Source organism: Achroia grisella, unplaced genomic scaffold (assembly GCF_030625045.1).
Source record: "Achroia grisella isolate CSIRO2021 unplaced genomic scaffold, CSIRO_AGI_Agris_v1 utg869, whole genome shotgun sequence".
Taxonomy (NCBI): Eukaryota; Metazoa; Arthropoda; class Insecta; order Lepidoptera; family Pyralidae; genus Achroia; species Achroia grisella.
In genome coordinates this window covers 2,625,031-2,649,788 of record NW_026713049.1, presented here as the reverse complement: position 1 = coordinate 2,649,788, position 24,758 = coordinate 2,625,031, and the positions used below count along the sequence as shown (strand labels likewise).

Genomic DNA, 24,758 nt, shown 5'->3' with positions numbered 1-24,758 from the left:
ATAGTTTATTTAAGAATCCTTTTAATTAAACGATAATGTCAAGTTTATGTTATATTGCTCTTATAAGTACTAAGTATACAAGATATAGTTTCCTAATTCTATATACGTATATATGTAGTATATATATTTCATATTAAATACAATACCTATTATATAGCAGTAAACACTCCATGCTATGTCAAGTTTATTTTATATAATCTCATTTGATTAAATTAATATAAAGTAACTCACCTTTGATCTCGTTTGTTTATATCAAAATTTTGAGGTTATAAAAACTTTGGTATCCTAAATATTCGCACAAGAGCATGGATAACGGATAACACACGGCACTGACTTGTTTTACACTGATCACTTTCAAATAAACAATAATTTTCCAATAAAGACTCTTATTTAATGTTATCTTAGGTTGATGTACTTTGTTGTTATTGAATGAACCGATGTAGTAATTCATTTCTACACAAAGTAGGCTGGGCAGTCGGTATCGCATGATAGTGCTATTAGTTTACTCGTCTCGTTTTCATTGACTTGTTAAGTCGCGCAATAGGCTACATAATTCTGTGACTTGACGGTAGATGGTGCTATATACATTTTTTTGTTTAATTTACAATATCTATTTATTTAAAATATATAATTTTAATGAGTGTATATCAAATGTAAAGGAGTAATGTGAATACAATAAAAAGTAAACAAAAAAATAAAGTAGAGAATTAAATAATACGCAGTCCTATCTTTAAGTAGTATAAAATAAAATTAAAAATAACAAATAGAATTAATTAATAAAAAGAATATGAAATTAATACTGTTGACTTTAACTATTTAAATAATAAAATATATAAAAACAATGCTTTCTAAGAAGGTACAGGTTAATATATTTCATTTATCAACTTTTCAGGAGAACTTGTTTTTTCAACGTATTTAAGGGGAAAAAGAAAGACCAGTTTTCAATCTATAGCGAGACTAACGAACAGCAATTGATTTTTATATTTGTTAATCTACATATATATTAAAATTACGTATCATGTTGTTTATCCGCGATGAACTCCTAAACTACTGAACCATTTGCACATTGTGTGCAATTTGATCCAACTTGAAGGATAGGATAGCTTACATCTCAATTTATAGTCACAATATTATTTTATTCAAGAACCTTAGTCACAAAAACGCATGGCCGGGTCTGCTAGTTAGTATATAAATTATTGATCATATATCTACCAACTGTCGCCATGTCTGAATAAGTAATCTATGTGTTTAGCTAAGTTCGAAATCTCATTATACTCATGAAACTATCATGAAGGTATCCACATTTTATTCACTAATACTTCGTTGATTGAACTTTGACATTTCATTAGCTTACGAATAGTAAGAAAGAACAATATTTAGTTGGAGTGTACCACAAATATATAATTCACATAACAAATATTTGTTGTAATTATGCAAACATCCACACGTATACACATAATGATACTCATGAATATATATAATGTTTGACAGTGCGAGGAATCGAATCCGCGGCTATCGGAATGGAAGGCAGTACGCTTAACCGCTAGACCACTGAAGCAGAATTAATGAAATGAAATGCTTTGTGAAAATAATTAAATGGTAAATAATAATAACCGCGATGAAAACTGTTGCCTTTCGGTCTTACTTCGAGACTAATTATAGAGGTATTAATTAACACAACGTTTTCAGAGAAACCTGTCCGAGTCACAGAAAGCTTTAACAAATAATTAATATTTATTAACATATATATACAATAATAAATATGGAAATTATCGCGATCTGTACCTAAAATAATGATTTGTTAGAATTTCTGTTTTTTTTCGGGACAACTCAAATGCTGTTGGCCGCAGCTGGCTTTTACAGCTTCACAGGACGCTAGGGGGCGAGTGCAGATGGCGCATAGCGCTCCAAACCCGCGGAAGGACGTATGGAGCGGCTGAATGCCAATCTCTGCCTGACGGATACGACTTTAGCCTGAAAGTACCGTTAGGGGTTCGAACCTCAGCTCAGGCCGTCATCATTTTGATACCCGATTGAATTGAATGGAGGATCGATCGGAAGGGATTTTTTTGTCTGTGTGCGTTTGTGTACTAATTTCAGAAACAACTGAACCGATTTAGTTTAGGTTTTGATTAAATTATTACACTTAAAACTTTGTGTTTGATATATTGCGGTTTACAAACAAAACAGGCATGACTTCGCGGGCTTTTTATTAGGAGTATTGGGCTATTGTCAGGTGCTAAGACCTGTAAGACTGTGGCCTACAAAGATCTACTTTGCCCGCCCGTTTACAAAGTTCACTATCTAGACCTGTCAGGGACAAGAATTGAAGGATATTCTTAGGAGTGATGGATTTTCTCTCCTCAGGATAGAGTGTATACTTTCCAAAAGGAGATATTTCGTTTATGCATGAGTTGGCTACAACTACATAGGATGTGTAGTGGCGTTTCCTCTCCTGTTCGGTAAAATCTGCAGATTGTTGTTAAGCTAAGACTTTCACGGACTTTAGTGCTTAGCTTATAAAATGAAACAATAGGGATAAACATACAAAAATGACGTGAACATGTAATTTTCAGTTTGAGTATGAGAATATAATATAATTAGGTAATCTACTTAGAATGGCGTAATGTTATTCCCCTGTCACAGAATAGATGTGTCATCATAAGATTGTGAACTAGTTTATACATATTTATTTTTAATTGTTGATAATGGAATAATGGTTTACGCTGTCGGGGCACCATTGGAGGCCGATAAAAAGAACATGAGTTCAGGGCAGTAAGCACCTCATGACAAATTCACCAGGAATTTATCATGATGGCGTGGAGGTCAACCTGAAATGGTACATTGTTAGCAAACAGTCCAGATTACTAACAACCCTACCATCCCACTAGTTTATATAAATATATATTATAGATGATAATGGAATAGTGCACGCGCATGCACTAACGGTTCACGGTACAGAGTAGCAAGAGAGGATGAGAATATGATTTGTCATGATGGGATAACTGACCTCATCAGTTATCCCATCATGACATATTCACCAAGAATTTATTTCATTTTTATTTATTATCACGATGGTTTCCAGGGGGAACCACGTGGAGGTCAACCTGATATGGTACATTGCTAGCACTGGGGTTATTAGTCCACATTACTAACAATCCCCTTCCCCCCTACCAATTACCATCAAGGGGTCGTAAGTTTGTTTGCTATTCCAGGTACTGGAGTCAGACCAACACCCTACAGGGATCCTGATAATAAGATCATTAGTCCGCATTATTAACAATCCCTTTCCCCCTTACTAGTTTATATTATTATCTACATAATGATGGGGACTAGTTTAGCACTCTAAACTCGCGGAAGGACTGAATGCTATATAACTCTGAAGTGGTGGGGTAACGTCATTGTTAGTAATGTGTTGCTTGCCATAGGATTATTAGTAACCCCAAGCAATGTACCATATCAGGTTGACACCACGTGGTTTCCCTGGAAACCATCGTCATAAATTCATGGTGAATTTTATCACGATGGGCTAACTGACCTGACCTAATGCTCATCTTATCATCCTCCACTGGTAAACGCCAGCGTAAATCGTCCATAAGAGAAAAAAAACTCCGAAGTCGTATCCTACAGGCAGAAATAGAATAGATCGAAAATATAATATTAGAATGTATATTCAACACTTTAGCAGTCGGATAACGGATAAATAGGCAATATATTTCCATATTAGGCACTGATAGGTGCCTACCAGGGCCTAACATGGATATAATGAATACGTGATGTAATAACAGTTAAGTATTTATCAATCGCCCGAGGCACTGGAGAACGGGGCCGGAGGCTCGGCGGCTGCAATTAAAATAATTTTATAACGATCACACGGAAAACCACTACGGAAAATATAAAATGTCGAGCAAGGGGGGATCAGTAATGGGGATTATATATACTATATTTCGGTGTTTTAGAATTTTTTCATATATATATATATATGCATATGCAATCTATCGTCACATCAAATTTCATGAAGATTTGTCGTGACAAGTTGATAAACAGATGGTTAGACACAATTTCGCATATATAATATTAATATGGATTACTATATAAAAGTGAGTTTATTTGTTTAAGTGTTTTAAAGACATAAAATGAAAGATCAATACGAATATGACTATATGTATATTAACGTTTTCTAGTTTTGTCAGAATTAGGTTAGATATTGGGTTGACGTGTTTGTAGACAAAGTCAATATATAATAAAAAAAATATACGGTTACATGATCACTTTTTTTAATTGTTGATTTGTGTCTCAGACGATTCAAGTTAGTGTAAATATGACGTCAAATCAACAAACCCATCGTGGTGAATTCATCTGGAATTAAATGGATTGTGCAGCGTTATTCACAGAAAAGTCCCCATTACTGGCAATCCCTCCCCCTCACTATACATGATGACAGCATATATCTAAAATTAGGAATCTGTACATCCATATATGTACCAGCACCATAATATCATTAATCATTTGCCTATTTTTGAGGCTATAATTGAATTAGCGGCGTGATAATTTCTTCGATCAAACGTGTGTCATTTCACTTAATGTTCCTAATGTAAGACTGACGCTAAAGGAATTCTATTTACAGATATGTCAGTGTTATTTCGTAATATTATATCTCAAATGTTATTTTTGGTTCTCATATACAACTAGGTGATCCCTGCGGTTTCGTCTGAACAGTTATACTTTGTTAGTACCTAGAGGACAGTTTAGAACTTAAGTGCTATCTATATACCTACATGTTGTCGTCGTTCTTTTATCGTTAAATTAATACGACAAAAGATTCGTCTAATAAAGGTTATAACAGAATAGCAGAGAGGGTGGACTCACTCTTTTATTTATAGACCGTTTTGTCTCAATACACACAAGTTTCTTGCTTATTCTTCTTGTGATGAGACAGCTTTCGGAAAAAGCGGTAGATTTAAAAAAATGTTGACAATTCAAAAGTGCTTAAATTAAGTTTATTTGAATAAATGATGTTCTATTCTATTCTATTCTATTCAATTATTGCTTTTGAATTTCGTTTTGGCAATTGTAATAGTTTATTATTTGAAACAATAAAGATTATTATTATTTTCAACCATTATTTTACTACATTTGTGTTTAGAAATAAACTATTTGTATTTATACATATAATTATATATCTCAAAGTTTTACGGCAATGCATTTTTATGTCCGTTCTAATAAGAAGAATAATGTATCTAAAGAGGAATATAAATTATGTTCCCTGTTTTGCAACAATTTTCACTGATGCTTCGCTTTTATTGGTCGTAGCGTAATGTTATATAGCTTAAAGCCTTCCTCGACAAATGAACTATCCAACAAAAAGATTTTTTCAATTTGAGAATTCCTCAGATTGACACGTTTAAACAAACAAACTCACCAGCTTTGTTACATATATTAGAATAGATAAGTGAGCGTCCGTCCGCGCATATTTCGTAAAAAGGGAATGGGAGGAATTGAACCCGCAACAATTGAGTGTAAAGCAGTGTTCTAAATCGCTAGACCACAGATATCGTCAATTTTATCGATTGATCAATTCATTTGTTTGAGATCAATCGAATGATTCACCATTTGGGCAGTGGCCAACCGTCTACAAGTGGTTCAGATTACTTTGTATTGAACACTTTCGTCTGATTGCAATTGGAGGTCGGATGCATAACGATACATCTAATTGCTCAGTATTTCATATAATGTATATTGAATTAAAGCTCAATATTGTTCATTTTCGATATTCATTTTGAATATCATAATTCAGCGCTCCGTCTTGACTTTGGTCTGTTATAGATAGAGTTTTGTTGATGCACCGTATCTCGCTTTACTTATTTACTACTAGTTTGTAGAAATAGTATCAACATTACAATCAAAATGCAGCCAACAAATCGTATTATTAATATTATAAATGCGAAAGTTTGTAAGTATGGATATTTGTTACTCTTTCAATCAATTCAATATCTTACATCAGAATAACATATATGCCATAATTTTTTATTGATATTTATATATTGAAATTTAACAGTAAGTATCGTTATAAAGAACTGAATTAAATGGGTACTACCATAACAAAATAAAAAATCTTCCATAATATCATTTTTGGCGGCTTGCCCATCATTATTTTTATAATTTTTTTTGTTTCGGTTTTTCCGTGACATGGAAAGGCAAAAGGACTTAGCCTTATAAATCTTTATATTTTTGGATACTCTTTTTATAATTCAAATTTCGAATGGTTTACTTGAATAATAGCATAAATTTATATTTATGCTATTATTCAAAGTCTAAATTTATATTTTATTTTTAAAATCAATATGAGATAAATTTTGTATTTACTTTAGCTACAGATCACATAAACCAAATTACTCTGTACATTGAATTGATATATCTATATTTATAGTTCTTATGTTCGTATAATAATAGATCAGTGAATCAGTTTTGTTTTAATGCATGCTAATGTGTTGTTTCATATAAATTATGAAACGGATATAAATGTATCAGACGGCCAGACGCCGCCATCAGTGCCAACTCTTTAACTCTCTTAGGAAACTTTTGCTTGTTTATCAGTTTGTAACACTTGTAACTATATTTGTAATTTTAAATATATATAATTTTATAATGGAATGGCAAACAAGTTGACTGACCAAATAATGGCAATACTACACACATATAAGGCGTTAAATAATAATAATATTTTAAGACAATGCAGACAGCGCCATCTTATCCCAAGCTAAACAGTTTATGTTATGGGTACTAAACAACTGATATAAATATATAACCCAGGCCGTTGTTAATGAGAATTAAAAAAAGGAAGTAATGTTACAGTATAGGGAGTACATATGTACATACATGTAGCTAACAAGACAACTGCTGGAAAAAGGGAGACAGTAGTAACTACGCAGACAATTTTGCACGATCTCCACCACAATCTTGCAATTTAGTCTGCGTCTCATAAGAAAACTTTCTTTTGCAACATTTTTTGTTAATGCTTCACTCCTAATGATTATAGTCTAATATTTAATAGCCTATAGATTTCCTGGATAAAGGAACTATTAACACTAAAATAATTTTTCAATTTAAAGTTCTTTAGTTAGTAAAGTAAAGTAAAGTAATTCCTGTGGCCTATATATTTAGAGGTAGTAATTAAAGTTATTTTTCCTTTTGTGCAATTCTGTTTATTTTTTAACTATCATAAAATTATTTTAGGGAAATTCGATAATGAAAAAAAATAACTAATACAATTTTTTTGTGTTTTTAGGGGATCGATATCATAAGAATTGGATAGGGAAACAGTAAGCTAAATTGCAATTCTTAGTCATTTCGGTGGCGTAGCAGTATGAAACGAAGAGAGGAAAATAATATATATATCATAAACGATATACATATATAAACACTTTGTACCTACCGTGTGTGGGAAACACAGTCTCACTTATTTCAACCGCTAAGTTGGGTATGGAAGCATAACTCTTGAGACCCAAAAACTTGTAATTAGAGTAGCTAATGTCGGAGATCGTATTAGATAACATATATAAACAAAAAATACTTACGTCAATTTCTGATTCAATTCAGTGATTGTACACCAATTAACAATTAGGTGTTGATTAACTCCTCGTTGTTATAAAAATAAAATGGCGCCAGGCTACAAGAAAAACAGGCGGAAGCCGACGTCCTTCAACCCGATGGTCTACAATCATTTGCAAAAAATAGTAATAAAAACATTTGCACGTCATTCCAAATGAAAAGTAAATACAATTTTGGACCTTGGACAAACGTGATACGCTACATGCGCAAATATCAAATTATGTCATCATCATCATTATCATCATCATCATCTCAACTTGTATCTATTCACTGCTGAATAGAGGCTTTTCTAAACGCGTTTCACATTAATTGTATGATATTTTTGTAGATTTTGAAATTTGTCTACGTGGTTAGTTCAATTTTTTCGCCGTCAAGCAGCTTAATGTATAAGCTGTATTTCGGTTAAAGGGTGAGATAAGGCCGTGTAATTATAGGACAAGAGGCATGACATGTCTAGAATGGCAACTTATAAGTTATAGCACGGGTGTCACATGATACCGTGATATCTGTAGTACTATTCATGTGCATTGGCGACGGAGAACACGGTGTCTTATTCGACAGCTTTTCAACTGCCCCAATGACATAAATACGAATCTAGAAATATATTGGCGAAATCAATTTCAATTACTGTAAAATAAATAACTCAGATTAGAAATTTAAAAAGTTAATAAATGTCTTTATTATCGGAGACGGAGTATTTTTTTTTATTGAGGATTTTGGGCAAGTGGTACTGTAACACTGTGACCTGCTAAGGTCTATTGTGCTCGCCCTTTTTCAGAATTCGCTACCTAGACAAGACAGGTCAGGGACAAGAATTGAAGGACTTTCTTTGGAGCGATGGTTTTTAGGATAGAGGATAGAGTTTATACTACTGGACGGTAGGGAAAAAATTATAACATAAAAAATTTGACTTTCTTAAGCGACTAAAATGACCTACATGAATAAATGATTTTTGAATTTGAATTATAGGAGGATAATTCGTTTATGGATCAGTCAGATACAATGGCATAGGATTATAGACGGTATTAACAGCCAAGATAAGATATAGTAAACTCTCTTTTATCACGACGAAAGAAAGTTTACAATATCTTGTCGTGTAGTTTGATAAGAATATTTTAATGTGTGAATAACTTGTATAAATGAGCCATAAAAACAGTGAATATTTTGTGTTTACCAACACTCAGTTGATCAACAACTATTATCTAATTTGTCATTGAAACGTAATAAAACTAGTTCAAATTTGTTTGATGATGTTGTGGATGTTTTTACAATAAAACTATTTGTAATATGGTAATTCGCAATAATAATAACATCGGATGCGTTCATAGGTTCTTAGTTGCTTATCATCAGGCGAGTCTCATGCTATTTAAATTATATAAAAGAGCAACACGGCAATTCAAATCTTTTATTAAACAATTTTTATGTAAGAAAGCCTATTACAGGATCGAATTCATAGAAGACAACATATCAAGTAAATAATTAGTTTATTAGCATACAACGTTATAATTTGTTTATCTCATTGCTTTCTTGATTCAATTATTTTAGAAATATGAAAGCGTAGCGGGTTTTGTATTAATTGCCGCATGCATTCTTATGTGAAATGTGAATACTATAAACATCAGATGGCAATTGTGAGTAGCTATGACGTGGTCTGGTGTTTTGAGTAGTCATGCTCACTAAAATGTCCAGACTTGTGGCGGCGTGGTGGGCCGGGTCATTGGGCTCCCTAAAATATGGTCGAGCGCAGTGATGGCTGGCTCATCCGTCATACTCGTGAACGGGTGCTGCTTGTAGGGACTGGTCTGCTCTAATCACTATGACTGATTTCCTCTTATTAATTGTTTAACCAGTTGGTTATGTATTCAATATTTTTTTTAGTATTTAATTGAATTAGTGCTAATCGGTGGTTTGTATTCACACACTTAAACTTAAATTGTAAGTAAGAATAAATTATTTAAAAGAGCAACACACAAGTTTCTTGCTTGTTCTTCTTGTGATGAGACAGCATTCCGAATGAGCGGTAGATTAAAAAAAAAAAAAATGTTATGACTATTCAAAAGTGCTTCAATGTAAGTTTATTTGAATAAATGATTTTCTATTCTATTTCTATTCTATTCTATTTCCTGCTCGTTCTTCTTGTGATGAGACTACTTTCCGATTAAGCGGTAGTTTAAAAAATAAGCGATGACTATTCAAAAGTGCTCCAATGTTAAGTCTATTTCAATAAATAATTTTACATTCTATTCTATTGTCACCTTTAATTCAAAGGATTTCTTTAAGAATTTGCTTATAAAAGAAATTTTTTGTAATGCACTTTCTAACACAGATTTTTTTTGCAAAACCAAGTCCCGTAATAGATCCCGTATGTTAGCAGCGAAATTGACGTCTTGTTTCTAAATCAAACTCGTAGGTACTTTGATTTACAGATGCTTACCTACTCATAGTAGGTTATGTAAGTAGGTAATGTTGTAGTAAAAAATAACATTGATATATCATTTGGTGGAAAGGCTAATGATGTAAACAAGATTTCCTTTTTATGTAGACTTTTTAGAAAAGAATTCTGTACCGAACACGAACGCTTACATTTCGAATCTTAGGAATATGTTCTAAGTTAAAAAATGTATATTATAAAGATATACTCCCTTATTATATCTTTAGTCATGACTGTTTTTGTCATTTTCATTGTAATACTAGACTTAACAGACTTTATTGTCTTGTTAATATTGAATTGAATTTACTATTAACTTTTCTAATGTTCCGCGCTTCTGTACTTGTTTCTTTCTTTCATAAGAACTTTTCCTGATAATAACAAAAAAACAGGTTTCGTGTTTATACTCCTCCGAAATGGCTTGACCGATTATGATGAAATTTTAGATTTATATTCAGTAGATCTGAGAATAGGTTTATAACTAATTTTTATACCCATAAGTGAGTGAGTAAGGGTGACTCACACAAAAAATTTTTTTTCCTTTTTTCAACAAAATTTTTTATATTTGTTTTTTAATTATGTGGCATTAAAAAATACATAGAACCCGAAATTTTCACCCTTCCATCACTAACCAATATTTTTTAATAGTGATGTTAAATTATATGGCAAAACAACGTTTGCCGGGACAGCTAGTGTATATATATAGATATTACACATCACATAGGTAAACAATTTTTCCGTCAGTAGCTTTAAAATCAAAAAAATCATGTATCAATTTTATGGTTGCCGCCCATTATTTGTTTTTGTTACGTACAAAATCCATAACGTCATCAATAATAGTGGTAGAGTTTTCAAAAACAGGTAAGACAATAAACGTGAAATAGATAAATGTTTATACCAAATAGCACACATTGATTCGTTGAGAGAATATTTTTTTTCAATCAGTATATTTAATAACTAAAATGTTTTTTTATAAAGTAACAATATTCCGGATGCATCCGATAGCCTTTCCAGCGCAATGTTTTGTTGATCACTGTCATCGTACGATGTCGGTCTGAATCTGATTTATGTCATGTTATTAACGGAGAGTAGGTGATGTTCTCGATAATCTAATAATTTGTAATCATACACTAAATATATGTAAGTAGGTGCGTAATCACTTAAACTTTACTGTACTAAAAAATCGGTCTCTCATAGATTTTTCTAGCTGTATGATTAATGCTGTCTTTGGTACTTCATAATAGTATAGATATAACATGTCTTTGGCTACGGAAGCCGGGACCTTCTTTATTTTATGATATTGTTATCACTATTATTATATTATCATTTACAAATTCCATTTCATCGTTATTAACCAACAGTTTTTATTATGAGGATTTTGGGCTATTGTCCTTTAGCACTGCGACCTGCATAGATCTATTTTGCTTGCCCATTTTTCAAAGATCGCTACCTAGACCCGTAAGTGATAGGAATTAAAGGATATTCTTAGGTGCGATGGTTTTTATCTCCTCTGTGTTCACATTGTTACTGTCAAAGGTTGATATACAATCGAAAATTTTATCAAATTTCAATTTATATCCAAATGAAAATTAAATGTAGCTTGTGTTACATAGATTCTCAATACATTCAGCCCGATCTCTTGTCAAAAGCATTTGATTGGGCCATTTCATGTTTTTTTATAATGTTGTTAGTGCAGTGAATGGGATGTCTCTTCTTTCTACAAAAAACCTAATATCAGCTCATTCTTACAAGAGGCAAACTTTCCATCTTATACCTTCCATCTTTTTCTTCTCTGTTTTACCTGTACAGAAGAAGCAGAGCTGAGCAGTTTGTTTTACAAGTTTCGATGTAAAGGGTTACATATAGGAGACACTTGTTCATCATTCATCCCGGAAGACTTCGGATGAATGATGAATAACTGTCTCCCCCAAAAATCTCCATGACAATCGGTCCTGCGCTGCTTCAATGCTTTCCACGAGCTATGTGCCCACAGCTTTTTCCATAACAGCTTACTCTTCAGGAATGGCAACGCATTAAGATACTACATTTATCACAGTATCTGTGGTATACAGGTGACTGTCACTTTTCATTAGGAAGGTTAGAATTGTTCCCGTCATTATAATTTCTTAAAAAAAATAATGCATTCAAAGGTCCAATGTCCATATAACAGCTACTTAGTTTACATTCATGCTTCACCAGAAGTGCAAACAGCGCACTTAACGTACGCATACCGTTTGATAGCAATCCAATGCTGGTTTGGACCAGAGCTATACTTTTCTAAATCATTTCTAAAAGAAAATGGTACTGAAATAGTTGTGGAGTCACTATTGTACTGAGTTATTATTGTAAACTTCACAAAACACACACACTGAAGGACCACCGGACCAAGAATTGAAACACCGGTTTAGATTTGACGTATCTGTATTAAAGACTGCCATTACAGAAATGTATCTATATCTGCTATATATATAAAAATGAATTGCTGTTCGTTAGTCTCACTAAAACTCGAGAACTGCTAAACCGATTTGGCTAATTTTAGTCTTGAAATATTTGTGGAAGTCCAGGGAAGGTTTAGACGGTGATAAAATATGAAGAAATTGCATGTAAAATAGTAAAAACAACAATTGTATTTTCCCATACAAACGGCTGATACCTGTCATTATATACACATATTTAATTTTGAGGCGGACGGAGTCCGCGGGGTCATAAATAAAAAAGCAAATACTCTTTCCACCTTCTACCACTAGAGCGCCATCTATACTGAACTATTGTTGTAACTAATGTTAGCCAGTCACGTCGATCGCCCGTATGCGTGTGAAATCAGCAGACAGCGCGTCGGCATTGCTTCTCGTGTTACACATGTTCCATTTTAGCTCTTATAAGTTTATATTTAAAGTTTAATATTAATAGTACAATTGTGGTATAGTATTAAAGTGGCGTGATGTTTGTTTAAATTTCTATTATGTGCGTGTTTTAAGAATGCGTTTATGTTGGGATAGGGGGATATCACATTATCAAATTCAGTCGCTAACACTTCGAATTGATTATCATATTGTGTAGCTGATATATTTTTTTTTTTAGCTGATATACCTTCTTTCTTTATTACTACAAAAGATAAGAAATTTCTTGCATAGCTTAGGAATAAAATGATTAGACAAATTTTAATTTTACCAACTTGCAATTTGTACGTTTTTTTCGTACATATTGTGCGTAAAATAACACACAATTTCAAAGTCAAATGCAAAATTATTTATTCATCTAGGATCTTTCGCTCTCTTGTGGAAGTCATATTTTTTTATCACTATCCCTACTGTCCAGTTTGGTCAGCTACTTTAGTCGTGAAGAACTGGTAAAAACACAATCGGTACAGTATTTATAGTTCTCCAAATGAACATATCGCCTTCTATTTAGAAGCTAAGCTTTGGATGTATCTTTAATTCTAAACCTTAGTATTACATTATCAAATGTTCACATTTTACGTATAAGTTTTTTTAAGGATGAATATGGCTGGTGCACCAGCCTGCTCTATCGTTATATCTACGCTGACGGTCCATCCTTTATTCATAGGAAGACGATGAAACGAAGATGAGGTCAGATCTGTGCAGTATGGTTTTCAGAGGGGAGCTCTTGTAGGTTATCCTGATAATATTGCTAGCAATAGGGTCACGTTATTATCAATAATCAATCCCTTCCCTCTGTCCATAAATTTACATTGTGTCATTTTTTACTACCTATTTACGCGTGATTTCGTTCGCAAGGAATTAAAATAAAAGTATACCAAGTTACTCCTATCTACGAGTGAAATTCCCGATGCAAACTGTCCAGCCATTTCAGAGAATATCACGAACAAGTAGTCAGATACTATCTATCTGACTATTTGTTCGTTATAAACTTTTTTTTTTATGTAAGTACCGTATATATTTTCATACGCATTTAGTGTAAAGCTGGTAAATTGAAATTATAAAGAGACACATTCATTTTATTTATTTATACAGATGTGTCTGCATATAGAAGGAAATGGAATGGCAACCGCTTTGGTAGTATATATTACTAGTAAATGAATCTAACTCCCATTCTTTAAAAATAATCTTAGAAATGTTTGTCTGACTGACCTGACTTTGTATGAATTTATTGATAACTCTAATCGATATACCAATGAATCTAAATATATGTAACTCAAAGGTGACTGACTGACGTAGTGATCTATCAACGCACAGCCCAAACCACTGGACGGATCGGGCTGAAATTTGGCATGCAGGTAGATGTTATGACGTAGGCATCCGCAAATAAAATAGGGGAAATCAATCAATTTTAAACCGATCGGGCTGAGACTTTGCATGCATAAGGGTACTATGATGTAGGCATCCCCTCAGAAATGATTTTGATAAATTCCACCACTAAGGGGATAAATTAACGCGAGCGAAGCCGCGGGCAAAAGCTAGTGTTATAATAAAGTCCAAAGCTATTCACACGCTAGGGACAAGGTTTTGAGAATTCCTACTGACATGAAATCATCATGGTTTAATACTCATGCTCACCGCAGAACGGAATCGTAGCGATTTTTTGAATGATTAATTATTTCAACTCGGCATACCAACATGAACCAAACCAATACGGAACCAGTTTAACATACCTTTAACTTTTTTTAATTTCTTCCGATTCAACGAACACATTGCTTGGGGTACTCTGCGCGCGCAGACGATGACGTAAAGCCTATGGTGTGCAACACAGAAAAAAACCACTCTATATTACAGTTCGAAATTTTGAATGATCATTCTAAAAGAACAAAAAAAATTATAACAACAATCTAATTCTTGCCACGCAATTATAGACTCTATAACTTTGAAGTTAAGGCGACGCATCGCAAATATTGACCTCAGATACCTTAACTTTTCTCAGCAATTACAAATCCTTCGGGGCTGATATTTAGGTATTTCATTTTTCAGATCTTTGACATCATATTGACAGTTCTCGTTACATGATTGATTAACTTTTGTAGCAGAGAAAAAAATCTCAAAGATTGGTCTTAGAAAATATATTTTTGACTGGTATAAGAAAACGGGAGTGATTTAAGACCCGAATTATTCAATATACATTATACTAAATACATACATAAATAGTGTAATGCAGATGTATATAATAATCAATAGTTTTTATTTTAAACAAGATAAACTGTTTTTCCGCAAAAAATCTCTTGCTCACAAGTTGTTTTGTATGAGAGTTAGACCAAGTCAGTCAGTCCCCGGCCCCTGCCAACGTCGTACCTGTGCTTAGCGCGGAGAGCTCGCCTCGCTATCAAATCGTAAATCATTTCGTCATACTATACTGCGTACGCTATAGTATGGTGCGGGTGACAGTTACTAATTTTACATTTAACAATTACTGTATTTAAGTTAATACAGTTAGTAATGATTTATTGTACATATTACGAATGTAATACTAAGTAATAATTTGTAAAGTAGTGACAATTAATTGTTAAAAATGATAAAAAACTTTTAGTATTAATGTAAAGAAATGGTTAAGAAAATATAAACAAATTTTACATTATTTTGATTTCGTAGTTATTTATAAATAAAAATAGGGCACTCCCATTATCTATACATATAAATAAAATTGGAGTATTTGTTGGTAATATTGAAAAAACCGTTTTTTACTACATGCATATAAATATAAATACGTTACATACACCAAAATAACATTTTTTACCAATTTTGTCTGTCTGTCTGTCTGTTTGTTCCGGCTGATCTCTGAAATGGTTGCACTGATTTTGTCGGGACTTTTTTTGGCATCTGACTAAAATAAATAGTCTTGTACGCCGTTTGGTAGGATTTTACATTATTTTATTGTAAAACTAATTTTATTTTTTATTGCTTAACTCAAGAAGTTTTGTTTTGCTTAGATGTTTTTTTATTTCGTTAGTTGCTGAAGTAACAGGTACAGGTAAATAATACTTATTTATGCAATTACCTTTCATTAGACGTTAAGAAGAATTTTAAAATGTTGATAACTGTTTATCTAGAACAGGGGTGAGCAACCTTTTTTATCAACGGGTCAATTTAAATTTTAAATATTTTGACGGATCGCACCTAAAGTAACACTTATTAATAATAATTTACAAAATTTTATTTGTAATAAATATTTACATAATATTGAGACACAAAACCCTCAACAATGTAGGGTATCCGGCCTTTTTACCAATATGTCCCGCCAAACTGGATGGTCTGTTCGGCTATTAGGATTGGCGAAGTGACAACCCTACACCCAAAGAAAAAATCGACTGACTCATTATAACAAAGTAAAATCGTGGAGTCGTCTATGAATTTATACAAAAATTAAATATTGCTGTAACTTAATTCTTTTACTATTTCAAGTAATGTAATCATTTAGTTACCCTTTTTACATTTTTTACACTATTTTATTTACTTATACGAATAAATGTTATACGTACTAATACTAATAATATATAATATTGAATCCAAAATAAAGTATTTTTTTCTCAATGTTACTACATATTTAGTGTAATCAAAAAACTTATTGATTGTCAATAATTTCACAAAAATATTATTTAATTAATCATTGTTGTCTGTCCGACTATATGTTGGAGTATCACATAAATATTTGTGACATATTTTCAACTTTATTTTCCCCGATAAGTACTTTTTATCTGTAGTAAGTCTAGATAAGCACTTTTCTTTGTAGCTATGGAAAGCAAATCAAAGTAATGGTGAAATATTTGGCTTCGATTATACTATACAGGCTGTCCCAGAACTCAATTTCAAGCAGTGAGAGAATTGATTGTAACCATCATGAGAAAAATCAGAAAAAAATCTATTCCATGCAGTTTGAAAATTAGGGGCATTAAAGAAAAACTTAGAAATTTGGTCAAACTATAACCATTATTCGGTCATTGTGGTTAATTTTTATTATTTTTGTTCATTTAAACTTTGGAACCATAAAGCCAAATAACATTTCTAGAATCACAGTAAAAAATAATGACACAATTGCCCCAAGTTTTCTAGAATTAAGACTATTTGTTAAACTATATTTAAAATTTTCATAAATTGTCGAGTTTGAAAAGCCCTCGTTTAAAAAAATGTACTAAAGTGCCATTAAAAGTTCAGACATTTAATCAGGATTGTAAATGTACAATACTTGTTAGTTTCATACTAAAAAAAAAACGAGAAAAAAACCTCAAGTAACCCGATTTTTGCTAACCCATTTTATTCCGTTCAAATGTTTCTTATTCACACAAGCTTATAGTAGTAGGTTCTTAATCTTACGGCAAAATGATGAGAGAAATGGGTAGTGGACATGTTGTCGTGAGCGAGGGAGACAGATGTGCCACGCAGTGAGACGGAGATGCGTCGTTTAAACGCGCGCGAATGAAACAGATACAGTCGCCATACCAAGCAAATGGCTACGCTACCAGTCTGACACCAGTTAGTACATTTTGCTCATTCTGTTTCAGCTTCAGCTCAGCCTACTGCGCGTCTTTCCGTATTCGCTGTTGTTGGCTTCTCTTTTTGGACTTGGATTTTTGTGAATTGAACTTGTTGATTCCATACCGACAACTTTGGGTTGTCTCTTTTGGAATTGGACTTTTGTGTTGGTATCCTTGTTATTTACTTCACAAAAATTGCGAACAAGCACCTCATTTATGAGGAATGCAGATGCAATGCAATTGCTGCCGCTAGGCTTTATTGTGAAAGATATCCAAATTTAGAGCGCTATCCAGATCACTGCTAATATGTAACGGCCGCACTCACGGAGGGCGGCCATTTCCCGAATCAAATACGGGCTGGAGGTAGAACTCGCTTTCCTTACGAGGAAGAAGTGTTGCAAAAGGTCGCAGATGACCAAAGTATTTTCGTTTGTACACAAACGAAAATACTTTTCTTCTTTTTTTTTTTTTTTCTTTTTCCCGTTCTTTCTTATTGTAATAGCACAGCACATCGTATTTTACAAAGACCCGAAATGCATCCGTTTCACGTACAACGAGTTCAAACTTTTATTCCTCAATATTATCCTTATTTAAATAAAACTAAACTAGGTTAAGATTTTTCTTCATTTTAATTATTTTACTTACTTTTGTTGCCTTTGGTGAAAAGTGGTGTCATATCTGTCTCGCTCACTCATGGCAAACATGTCCACTATCCATCTCCCTTATTATTTTGCCGTAAAATTAAGATTCCTTGGTGGTCCAAGGAAATAAATAAATAAAAAAGTGAAATAATGAAAAGTATTATATAAATTTATTAAAACGTATGTAAACGTACGTGACAACTTTTTATCCTTTTCTTTTTATCGTAATAACTTTTTATCCTTTTTACGAAAAACAGCGCGGACGGATGAATATGAAATTTCGCGTACTTATAGTTTATATAGAGAAGGTTTGCAGAATAGTCATTTAATTATGCATAAAAATATAAATAATCATGTTAAAACCTATAATTATTCAATAATTTCATTTGTATGAAGATAATAGATCTTTTATGATTAGGTTGTAATTGTTCACGTCCTTTTTACATGTAATTAAAACTTAATATTTATTATAATAATTTATAAATTACTGTAAAAGTTTTACTATTTTGTCATAAAGTGTATATCTTTACGTACTTTACTTACATATAATGTTAAATTACTTACGCATTTTTAAAAATATACTTTCTAAAACATAAAGAAATAATGTCCACGCGTATCAAATAAATAAAATTAAAGTCACGTACATTATTGCTAAATTTAGGTTTATTGTATCAAATATATAATATATATAGATTTTTTTATTGATAGACCTATCATTCACAGAAACGTAGACTTACTGTCTCTTTTATAAAGTAACTAACCTTCGTATATTTTCACATTTCATTTAACGTAAGTAAGTTAATATGTAGTATACATGTTTCAAAAAAATGTCGTTGGCAAATAAATAAACGTCGTAATTACCAATTACAATATATACGAAAAACACAAAGATTATTTTTTGGTGTTTCTTTCAAAGATAGTAATAAAAGCACTAGTTTACGTTAATTATAATCACGGAAATATGTAACTCTACCTCAATATTTCTATTTAATTCTTTACTTTAAGAATCTTTATAATTAATTCGTATCGTAGTTAGTTCCACTGTATTGTAAATTCTAAAATATCAATGTGCCTTCATAAATATAAATTATATAAACAAACAGGAAGACTCCGTAATAGTTTTGTTCAATTGGGGACCGAAGCTTCGTCTACTTGATTCACGCGTTACATTGCGACACGGACGCGTGTTCGTGATATCGTGGTACGGGGAGAGCGAGCGAGCGCTGGCGGTCGATCGGCGATACGTAAAACTATCGGGGTGCATGAGGTGCGCAGACCGCGGGGCCCGATTTTGAAGTAATAGTTTATCACGGCGTCGCCTTAAGAGATCGTTTGAGAACTTTAAGTGAAAATATTATTTTGTCAGATCAATGTAATGACGTGATGATTGTCTCGGAGCCTCTTTGAGCTGACAGTTCGCCAACCACACGAAATGAGGTTGCTTCGAAGAGGTCGGACTGTGGACGTGATTCATTGACGAGTGATAGTCTAATGATACAGTATCATTTTTTTATTCCATAATGATTATTGATCAGTCATCAGCCTTATTTTAGAGGTTCACACTCCATTAACACGAAGATTATACTTTTTAATATTAAGATGGTCTAGCGATGTAGCACACTGCCTGCCATTTTCTGATAATCTTGGTTTCCGGTATTATATTTTAATTGGTGTAAGTTCTAAATGTGTGACTTTGTTTGGTGGTTTGGGTGTTATCTATGTATATGTATTTACAAAGAATGTGTATTTATAGCAGTTGTCTAGTACCACAAGCTCTGCTTAGCTTGGTACTAGATGTTGCTGTGCGAATTGTCCTGAGATATATTACTTCGCCATATAAATTAAAAGCAATTCTAATCACTTAGGTGTCTGAAAAATAGACAGTAGCCGATTCTCATACCTGAATATACATATAAATTTTCATAAAAATATTGACATAAGAAATATTGTGACATAAGAATTTTATATATAAGACATTAAAAAACATTAACTGAAGCTATGTCCAGACATAGCATAACCACTAGTCAATCGTAAACGGTTAGCGAGCTTGCATCAGATGAACAGATACGTAATGTAGTCGTAACGAATACACGCGATCGTGACCCTAATGTATCGTTTCGTAAGTGTCATTCCGCCTGAAGCAATTAGTTAAACGTGAATGATAAGAAATATTCAGTAGTTGCATCAGACACACGGATATTTTCCCGAAAAAAGTTAAAGCGCTTCCCATACATAGCTTCAAAACAATGAGCTCAGTCAGTATAATGTTTATATTAATTATATATTATATATACTATATAAATATTATATACGAGTATACTGACCCGGCAAACGTGTTTTGCCATATAAATTGTAGTAATAATATCGCTTTATAAATACATAGGTTTGATGGTAGAAGGGTTTAGGCGTGTATGTATTTTTAATGCCCCATCGTAAAATAAAAAAAAAATTGGGGTGAACTACTGATAACAACCAATTGTCAAATCTACCGAGTATAAATATGAAAACAGTAAAGCAGTGAAGTTACCGGATTAGAGGTATAACATCGAAGTAATGTCCATAGTGCTGTTCATGTATGTATTAATTATTTTTTCTAAGTCAACCAGTGGCGCAAAGTTAAATTTGTTGCGGAGCAAATAATGTAACTGTGAACAACTTGCAACAAAAACACATTATTTACATTTTATTATACAGTGTACAAGAGCGCACAGAGCACTGACAGTCAATTACTCTATAATATTTTGTTTTACATTCTCATTGCAAAATATAAATAAAATTTAAATATATTACAAGTAAAAGAGATTTCTAAGCTCTTATTAAAATGAAAAATTATTAAAATATTCATGCAACTGAATAACTTACATCTACGGAGCAATTTATATTTATTTTTCTACATTAAAATAAAATTACATATTATGATGATGTATGTATAAATAATATGGTGTAAATAAATGCGGTAACGGTAATAATATAATTTTTAAATTTCCAGTTTTCTTACCTGTCTATGGTCTCTGCATTTTTTTGAAGTAAAAGACAGCATATGGTGTGTCCCGTACCACAGATAATATAATATTACATACACGTACTGTCTATTTAATATCGTTGACGAAACGTTTATATTCGAGCAACGTTGCACCTAACGTTGCTTATATATTCTTTTTTTTATTATCAACTGCCATATTTGAGTTTACTGTCATTTTATACATATTATTTTTCACACAGTTAATCCATCTTTTACCTATTTTTTATGTCCATCCAAATGTACAATATCTTCTTCTTGTATACAAATAAGAGATACTAATATTTTAATTACAAAAGTGTGTCTATCTGTATATTTATAATCTTTTCACTACTAATGTAAGTATAAAACAAAGTCGCTGTCCCTATATATGCTTAAATCTTTAAAACTACGCAACGGATTTTGAAGCGGTTTTTTTTTATAGATAGAGTGATTCAAGAGAAAGTTTTATATAGTATATAATATATGTACACCCGTGCGAAGCCGGGGTGGGTAGCTAGTATTAAATAAAAGAACTTGACGTTCAAAAGCAGCTAAAATATCCTACAAAAAAATGATTTTTTTTTATTTATGACACAATTCTTATTAAGTGTAATAGGAAATGTAAGTTAGATTAAAAGCAAACGCAATCGATGAAATCATATATCATAGGTGCCACCTAAGTATAAAACTTTCTACATTATAACTTGGAATCATGATTCAACGTGTTTTTCCTATGACGTCACATGTTTTTCGTGAATCTAGATTTGATAATTAAAAAGGGTAATACAAAAAGACGAATTGTGTTTAAAACTGGCTATAAAACTTTATGTTAATACAATATTTGCGGTTTGCTCTTGTTATGTTATAGTTTACTATGTTTACTGGTATGTTGTCTCAGTGCGGAATTATGCCAGCGCAGGGCCTGTTGCAAATTATTTTAATAAGTCCTTGGTTAGGATTTGGTTCCTAATTTGCAGTTGTCCATACACGTCATACAATTTTCTCGTTAAATTTCATTAAAACGGTTCAGTTGTTTAGTCGGTAAAGATTAAATACATATGTATAAATAAGGGTTTAAATGTGATAATATTTATTTTTGTCGCTTCGTTAGCTCTACATTGTGACTGTGGTGGTAAATTTCAAAAAATGCAATATATAAGTGCTTAGCATTAAGTTTATTTGAACAAAAATTTCATATTTGTTTATTTAATTTTAATATAATCCTAGATAATAAAAACTTTAGTGGTATGCACATTTATAGCTAAGCCTTAATCGTGTATCTCTGCTCTTCCTAAAGGTTTACCTTTTGTATCACCTTTTATTGCTTAATAAAGCTAAAAAAATAAAAGCAAATTTTGAAACGGTACTGTTTATAAATTTCGAACTTTAATTTCATCTGTAAATGGATCGTTCCATTACATATATTACTTTATTCCTTTGTAATTATTTAGGAAAAGCCAAAACATTATTTTAGGAATATACTTGACCCGGAAAGTTCATAATGCAATAGTAAAAAATACATATAAATAAAGAGTATAGTATTATAATTAGAAAATAATAAACTGTCATGCTGCCAGTAACATTTTTGCTCTATTTTACTGAGCATTTCCTGTCCGAACAACGTCTAAAACTGTTCTGAATTTAAAATTATTTCTTGTTTAAAACAGTATACAAAAAAAATTGTCGTTTCTGAAATATAATACATACTGAAACAAAATGACTTACTTTGTTTTTGTTTTTAACCTTTACCTTTTTGATTCAAAATCCTAAAAAGTGTTAAATTCACCTACGTTTAATTTTTTCATTACAACGTTCCTATTATCTCCACTACACAGTTAATTGGGAGGGGATTACTAGTAATGTTAGGTGTAGTTAGTAATTTACCATGACAGATGGATCTCCACACCTACCGGAAATCGTTGTAATTCCTGATGAATTCGGGCTAACTGACCAGACTTAATACGAATCTTATCATTCTTTATCTCTGTCAATGCAGGCGGGTGCACCATTCCTTATTTAAACATTAAATAAAAAATAAAGTTGAGTGTTGCTTTTTATTTATTTTTTTATTTTAAAGACACAGTTACATCGATTTAACAATTAAATTGGAGTCGTATCCTATCAACATTTAAAGACAATGATGGAATATCATGGGAACTGGCAAGAGCTCCACCGACAAGAGCGTCGTTCTTAACTTATAAATAAATTACAATTTTTACAGTATGTTTTCACAAGTCGATACCTACTTCTCATAATTTTTCATAGAGAACAAAGTCCATAACACAAGTACCTGCTATAACGAGATATAATCCATTACCTAATCATTTTTCCGAATACTTCGTTACGGGATTAACTCTTTTATTACCTATCTGATATACTTCTTAACGTCTGTCAATCGTAGTCAAGGTTTAACGTCTCGAGTATCGAATTATCGATTAAAGAAATCACCACACTTACACCCAGGGTCGATATCGCGAGTTTCCGTAACTAGTGTACATGGAATTAGATATCGAAATAGCAAGAAATATTTTTTTAATAATAATACCGGAATTATACTCCTACTGCCCTAACTGTTTATGATAGTAGAGGAAGACGCAGGCCAGGGTGGCCTAGCGTTTAGCACACCGCTTTACTTCATTTGGTCGCGGGTTCGATTCCTCGTACGATACAAAGATTTATATTGCTAAGTCGTTGTTGTTATCGGTCTGGGCGTTTTCTATGTATATTATGTATGTATTTACAAAAAAATATCTAAGTATTTATATCAGATGTCTAGCATCCATAACACGAATTCTGCTTACCTTAGGACTAGATAGCGTTCTGTGAATTGGCCAGGTGTATTATATATTTAATAAAATGAACATGAAGTCAGGTCAGTTCAGATCATCTTGGCAAATTTACCACGGTGGTTTCTTATGTTATATAATGGTTGATTGACCATGGGGAGATTAACTGACATGGGGTTATTAGTCCCCATTACTAATAATCTCCTTCCCCCAGTTAATTAGTATTAGTATCCCATATAGTTATTAGTATCCCCAGTAATTAAAAAAGAACCACAAGACTGTAGTTGATTTTTATTGTAATAAAGATTACAGCGGAATGGCAAAGAGGGTGGACTCACTGCCACCTCTGAGTTGTAAACCGATTTGTCTCAATTTTTAATATAAATAACAATAAATTATTTGAGATAAATAAAGATGATTATTATTATTCTTCTATTATTTTTTATTGAAACTTATGTTTTAGTGTTTAAATTTAGAGTTGCATTTCCAGCAGACCAAATAATTCTAATAGAGTATTATAATATCTAATTTCATGGATTTTCAGAAGTTTAAGTACAATACAACATGTATTCCGTAAGGTGGCCTTCTGCATTGTAATATATGTAGTTCGCGGTAAGTTTAAAACATTTAAGCTATATTTAGCTATGGTGTAAATGTGTAGTTATTGGGCCTGACTATAGAGAGGACTAATTATTATTAGAAACATTTATAAACGACGATATGAATGTGTATACAAGCCTGTCGTTATACACATTAAAATTATAAATTCGACAGTGTGTCTGACTGTCTGATCAGTTACAAAGAAGTTAGGTATTGTTGGTGGTGGGTTATTATTAAGATAAAAGATGGC

The 24,758-nt window shown here is 32.2% G+C and overlaps 2 protein-coding genes across 2 annotated transcripts in view; one reads left to right on the top strand and one right to left on the bottom strand.

Annotated features, from left to right (window-relative positions):
- The window catches only part of LOC131852949 (peroxisomal leader peptide-processing protease-like), a 29,108-nt gene extending 28,741 nt beyond the window's left edge, over positions 1-367 (bottom strand). The window contains exon 1 of the mRNA XM_059203705.1: positions 232-367. The gene's annotated coding sequence lies outside the window, so the exon portion shown is untranslated. The remainder of the gene's footprint in view (positions 1-231) is intronic.
- Positions 1-24,758, top strand: part of LOC131852948 (CHH-like protein) — a 77,861-nt gene that overhangs the window by 789 nt on the left and 52,314 nt on the right. The gene's annotated exons all lie outside the window — the stretch shown is intronic.